This window comes from Austrofundulus limnaeus, unplaced genomic scaffold (assembly GCF_001266775.1).
Source record: "Austrofundulus limnaeus strain Quisiro unplaced genomic scaffold, Austrofundulus_limnaeus-1.0 Scaffold215, whole genome shotgun sequence".
Classification (NCBI taxonomy): Eukaryota; Metazoa; Chordata; class Actinopteri; order Cyprinodontiformes; family Rivulidae; genus Austrofundulus; species Austrofundulus limnaeus.
In genome coordinates this window covers 12688-19865 of record NW_013952617.1, presented here as the reverse complement: position 1 = coordinate 19865, position 7178 = coordinate 12688, and positions in this window count along the sequence as shown.

Here is a 7178-nt window from a genome sequence, read left to right as displayed (position 1 = left end):
GTGACCAACAATAACAGTAACAACAGCTTTTTAAGAAGTTTAAGTTTCTTTAAAATACATTCAAAATGTTTGAAAATAAACTACAAAAATTAATTTAAAGTGCAAATTAAAATATAGTTGTATCTGCAACTGTATTTGATAATGTTTTGAACTTTTAAAATATTGCATGGTAAAAAAAGAAGCTGCACTTCATATTAGTGAAAAACTTTGGTGTTTTTTGATGAGTTACTTTCATTTTTGCCTTCTATTTTTCGTTTAAAATACGAATTATTTGCTTAAACATAAAAGTATTAGTTCCACCACAGTTTCCATTCTCGGCAGGTTTCTAAGGTTCTTCTTCTCCATATTAAAAAAGTTGTTAAACAACTGAGTGGTGCACTACTGCTACTAGTGGTGAGAAAGTGTATTGCACCTTATTCAAAATCAATGCGGTCCCGCGGCCCAAAGTTAAAAAAAACTGTTGTTCTTTTGAGGCCTTCAAGCTGGCGCTCGCGGCCCACAATTGGGCCACAGCCCATGAGTTAAGAATCCCTGCATTATTACGCGTGTCAAACTCAAGGCCCAAATGTGGCCCACAAAAGCATTTCATGTGGCTCACGAGAGCCATGAAGCTGTTTTAATTTCTTAAAATAAACGTTTGCTGATTTAAAGCCAGCATTGACCATCCCATGATGCATGTTGATTATTTTACCTGCAAAATAATGTCATCCTACCACTAGGTGGAGGTGCACTGGGTTCAAAATTAGTCGTCAAATTTTGCTATGTAAAATCTCCATCTTGCTGCATTTTTATTGGCTACTTTCGCTGCTGCCTAGCTGTACTTGGAAGAKGGAGTTTCCCATTTACAAGTCGTAAATTTAAACGGGACGACCCCAGTGGGAATTCCCCGTCGGAAAATGGGAGCGTTCAGAATTCACGATGACAGCTACTCACCACAGCTCAACAGTGAGTAAAACTCTCTTACTTTTACGTTTAATAGTATTTCTGTTTTATTTATTTCACGTTTAGTCAGTAGTATATGTGGTACTTTTCAGTATTTATAAGAAGACATGTTAAAACACTGTTTCTCCACAAGAAATACCACATAGAGCTCAGTTATTGTATGTTAGCAATGCTCATCCACAGCCATGAGACAGGAACATGACGTTTTGTGTTTTGTCGAAGTTAAACACAAAACGTCAAAGTTAATTAGAGCTGGCCCTTTGAGGGCCATCACCATGCTCATGTGRCCCTCAGTGAAAATTGGTTTGACACCCCTGCTTTACAACAAACAGGCCATCTAAACTGAATTCCAGAATAGTTGACACATTGTATGGGTTGTAAATAAACACAAAATGCAATGATTTGGAAATTTCACAAACACATCCAATGCTTATTATTAAAATGTATTTAATTTGAATATCATATTAAAAAATGTGAACACAGGAGCAATAAAAGACTTTGTTGTAAAAAAAATAAGGAACATCTCACAGCTAATTAGACTATTTGGTGATAACTGAGGCTGATTTTTTTCAGAAGTGAAAATGGGCAAGTTCACCAGTCTGGGAAAACTGTATCTAAATACTGTACAATGAAATTATTTTAAGATTATAATAAGTGAAAATTGGAAAGGCTTTGAATATTCTTACAGTTTATGATATCATCAAAACATTTCAGTAATCTGATGAAACTAAAGGATGATGATGTGATCTTCAGACACTCATTAAACACAGATCTGATTCTGTTCTGGACATCACAACATGAGCTCAGGAACACTTCCACAAATCATTTTCATTAAACACATTTCACCATACCATCTATAAATGCTTGTAAAGCACTATCATGCAAAATAAACTGTTCTGTGGTCGGACAAATCAAAGTTTAAAATCATTTTTAGGGAACCCACAGTCACATGCTAAAGAGGAAAGGGTCAATCTGGCCTGTTAGCAGTGCATTACTGCCATTGACATGAGCAAAAGTAGTACAACCCCTATTCTTAAAAAGTTGACTTGTTGTGACCTTTTATATTTTTTATGATGATGATAACGGGAGGAATTGTGCAACTCGTATCTAACAATGAAATGAAAAACTTAAAATGAAGTTAGAGAGGGATTTTCCAAATATTACCGGAGTTTTCTGATGTAACAGCTGGTAGTTTCGAAGAGAAGCTCTTGGGTAGAGACGTGCAGGACTCAGAGAGGAGCCTCAGCGTGGGACTCTCCTAAAACCAACAGCAAAGAGTTGGTAAATGGACCAGTTTCTTTTCCATTTCAATCATAAAGAATAAAGAACAGCTGCTCAGTACCTGATCAAACAAGTAGACCACTACATCTTCCTCAAAGGTCACACTCTTCTTTCGTTTCACATTCCCATCCCTTCTGCACGAGCTTCTCAGATTGTTGTTATTGTCACACAATTTCAGATCAATTCCAAGGCTATAGCCTGTTAAATCTTTTCTCTCAGCCTGCCCAGAACTGGTCATGAGACCAGAAGGTCTTTGGAAAGTGAAGTCTTTTGCGATGGACATATTCTTGCTGACCAACATATTGTTGACGAATGTCCTCCGGTAGTGAGTGGAGGAAACGTCGCTGAAAAGTTCATCACAAAATGTAAAAAATCTGCTGATGGCCTCCATCAGAACGGCATCCTCGTGGTATTTGGGTAATTCCACCAGAAAACACCCCTCATGAGAAACAGGTCCTGTTCAAGTGTCATCCTCTGCAAATGTTGGGGTAAAAATAACTGATAGTTGCATGGAAACCTTCTCACACCAAATGCATTATACATGTGAGTTATGTAAAGCTGTTTAGACTCATGCATTGATGATGTATGTGCAAAAAAACACACCGCAAAATGCTTATTTTATTCCACTGATTGTCARTTGTATTAGTTATTTATTTTCTATTTCCGTAAGTCATTAAATTCCAAGTTTCCTCAGCTTTATTTTTAACCATAGCTTTTCTAAAATTCAGCAAGAAATAAAAGTTTTTCTTCAGGAAGACACCTTACAATCCATTGGCATCCATTGATTTTGTTGATGCTCTTCACTGCATGATGTTCTTACATGCGCAGGTTGGTTTAGCTAGTAAACCTGCTAACCACGTCCTGTCCAGTAACAATCAATGCATGAAACTTCCACAAAACATTGAGTGTAAACACAGGCTACGTTCACACTGCAGGTCTTTTTGGCGTGAACGTTCATATTTTATTTTAAATGTGACTTTCATCAGACTCCTGTGTGAACTCTACACGGCCTTGATGCGACCTACATGTGCAGAAGATGATGWGACGTCAAATTCAACTCGCTGTTGACAGAATTATCTAAACATGGAAGCTGATTGTTAGCTTGTCGATTCTGAAGATGTTGCTCAATCAGAGCTGATTAAATAAATATCTGACATGCTTTAGTTCAGTGTTTATATCTGAACCTGCCTCTGACCGGATGCTCCGGTGCAGCATTTTACATTCTGGAAGTAAAGWATCGACCGAGTAACTTTAGGATTGATGCGCTCCAACAACATTACTATCATATGTGATGGTGGATTCTCAGTCATCCAGGACATGGAAAATTAAAAGGACAAAAATAAGGCATAGTGACAGTGAGATAAAACAATCTCTTTCTGCATTTAAAAGAAATGTGAAAACCGTAATGATGAGGCAATATGGTATGGAATAAGCTGTTGTTTTGTTATGTATTCTTTGTGCATTTTTTGGTGTGTTTTTGAAATACACCTGTAATAGTCTTCTGAGTTGAATAGCCAATATTCTTTTTATGTGAATAAAAAGCAGTTTACATTTTTTCCGCTCCTTTTCATTCATTAATTTTTATTGAACCATTCATATTAGGGCTGCAAGATATTAGGAAAACCTGCAATGTGCGATAACAGTGCTTAATATTGCGATGACGATATGAGTTGCGATAAATGAACAAATACACAATTATGTAGTGTTGATCTGTTCCTGGTCTGTGTTTAGATAAAAAATAAATAATAATCTTTTTCATTCCAGCATGATTTTTTTTTATAATATGGAGAGATCCATCCAGTTGGCCAAATACATTTGATTGGTGAAATACTTCAGGCTTCTGTCTGAGTGACAAAATGCATAAATGCAAGCTTTTGAGCCAACCTTTTATCGCAGTTTATGCAGTTTTTTGCGATATGCATATTGCACAGTTATCGCGATGACGATGAATTTTTTGATATACTGTGCAGCCCTAATTCATATTTATTATTGAGTGAATGAAATAAATCAATGAAATGAATTGATAAAGGATGTCTGTCCTGTAGCTGAAGACRTGTGGAGCAACAAGGCTTAAATTTCATGACTCGAGGTTAGTGTCATTATTATATGGATCACTCTGCTCACCAAAGGTCTGGGTCGGATTTGTCACATTCAGACTGTCGTAAAAAAATCTGATATGGGTTACATTTGCCTGCAGTGTGAATGTAGCCTTAGGTCACTGCAGCTTACATAAAGTCGTGTTAAAGCTCTATCATAAAATGCGAAGTCATTTGTGGAAAACTGTTCAATGGTCAGGTCAATTTAAATTTAACATTATTTTTATAAACCACAAATGCCATGTCATGCATAGTAGAGGAGAGGGACCATCCAGCTCAGGGCACAGTTCAAAAGCCTGCCTCGCTGATGGTATGGGGGTGCATTAGCACTTATAGCATGGGCAGCATACACAGCTGAAAAGGCACCATGAATACAGAGATGGCTTTAGAACATTTGCTCCCCCAGAATCACTGATGTGTTTTTTTTTAAAAGGACACTACAATATAAAAAACAACTAACGTTGGGGCATTTATAAGTACCTGCTATAAAGGCTTTGCCAGTCTGTGCCCGTCCCAAACGAAACACATAAACACCTCTGTGCACACATACATTATCTGGCCGCTCGCTCTCTCCTGCAGCTTGAATAAATATGGGTACCTGTCCATCTGCAGACGAAGACGCAATAGGAAACTTTTACCACTCTGCAGTAACCAAGCAACTGTTAGATGAGTGACTCAGGAAAGGGAAAGAGGAGCTGACTCACAGCAGCTGTGACGTAAAGGATGTGAAAACACACGAACACACATAAGCCTGTCGTCTGCCCTGTTTGGGTAAATTAACACCTCGCTGTGTAACAGGTGGAGGGGCTCAGGATAAAGACCTTTCCAAACAGTCAGTCCAGGAAAACACACACTGAGGTCCCAGAACTAATTAAGGAAGACAAAACACACACAACTTCAGTGTTTTAAACTGTAACATGTAAAAGATGCCTTCTCATTTTTATTTTTATTTTGCCACTGCCTTTTCTCTTAGCAACCCCCCCTACAGCAACCAGTCCACTAAACTCACCGGTGCAACTCCACCTCTGAAGTGTTTGAGCTCTGTTAAAACAGAGAACATGCTTCAAAAGTGCTGCTGCATCGTGACAAAGCAAAACGTGCACGCTCGCCACAAAAACGGAACCCTCTTTTCCCTACCTCGCATCCTGAGCTTCATCCCCTCCGCTCCCACCGTGCGACTGAGAAWCGTGCCACAGACCGACGCCAGCTTCAACATCTGGAGAGAGAAGGGAGATGAAAATGGTGTGGGRTGCACAGAGGATGCAGTGAATGGGGGAGTGTGAAAGATGGGATGAAAAGGAGGGCAAGGAAAGGACAAAGAGCTCACATGTACAGCTGGCTGTCTGGTGATTTCTGGCCTTCCTGCAGCAGAGTGTGGATTACAATCAATAACTTCAGCTCTAATGTATCACAGCTTCCTGTTTTAAAGAGAATAACACGAACAAAGGCAGCTACTACTGAATTGTTTTAACTTGTAAATATTCTGAACACAATGCAAATCTGGTTAGAGCAGCAAAGAGGAACTGTGAGTCACTGGTAAGAAATGTTGCAGACACGACAAGTAGTCACTGTCACAATCTGTTAGCGCAAGTATGCATTAGGGGTGACTCTCAGCTACTACCACACCAAAATGTAGCCGAATATCTGTAAAAATTACAGCAACGTTGCCGTTGGGTGGCTGTGGTAGAGTGGTTAGGGGAGTCGTCCTGGAACTGGAAGGCTGCTGGTTCGATCCCCGTCCAGTCGACTCAGTCATTGTGTCCTTGCGCAAGACACCTTACCCACCTTGCCTACTGATGGTGTCAGAGGGTCCAGTGGTGCCTGTGTATGGCAGCCTTGCTTCTGTCAGTGTGCCCCAGGCCCAGGGCAGCTGTGGCTACTATTGTAGTTTGCCATCATCAGTGTGTGAATGTGTGTGCATGGGTGAATGTCTGCAGTGTGAAGCGCTTTGAGTGTCCTGGATGGATAGAAAGTACAGTCCATTTACCATTTTCTTTGGCTTGCTAAGGCTGAGCTGTGGCAGCAAGTCTTTAATCGTAGTGACTTTAAAACGATCAGTTAGATGTAAGTCCTAAGAGCTTTAGAAAAAAGGTTTTTGGGGAAATCACCCCCTGATAAATGTCAGTTTGGAAATTCTAGCTGCTCACTTTTACTTTTAATACTTAAGTTCATTTTATGTCAGAAATATATTTTTGATACTTCGATACCTTTAGGCAATTTCCATGGAGGCCTGGGCCTGAAGGCAACCTATTATTATTATTTTTTTGGTCTGTGGGAGGAAACCAGAACATCTGAAGAAACTCCATGCAAGCAAACTCCACACAGAAAGACCCTGGATCTGAACTCAGGACCTTCTTGCCTTGAGGCASTAGTGCTAACCACTGATTCATCATGCTGCCGAAGAAGGTTTATGTAAAACACTCGTACTTTTATTCAACAATCGCATTGGGGTATTTTATACAAGACTGGTCAGGACCTGACTCCGAAACAGACAATGGATGGATGGATGGATGGATGGATGGATGGATGGATGGATGGATGGATGGATATATGGATGGACGGATGGACGGATGGACGGATGGACGGATGAGAGCACCTCTGATCCATCCAATGAGGGACTTTCTTCAATTCATTCAAGACCCTTTCATTATATTTGTTGAAAAGTACCACAATGCGCACTAAATATCCCCAAAGTTGTGACACAGTTTTTCAATGAGATATTTATTTTCTTTTGTGTCTTTCTTTTGTTACATGCACATCCTTCAAATACAAAAAGTCAAAGAAAATTTGGTCATACTTAAGAAACTTGTCACAAAACCACCCGCGTAATTTACACGGGGGTTAGGGGGGTTATAACCC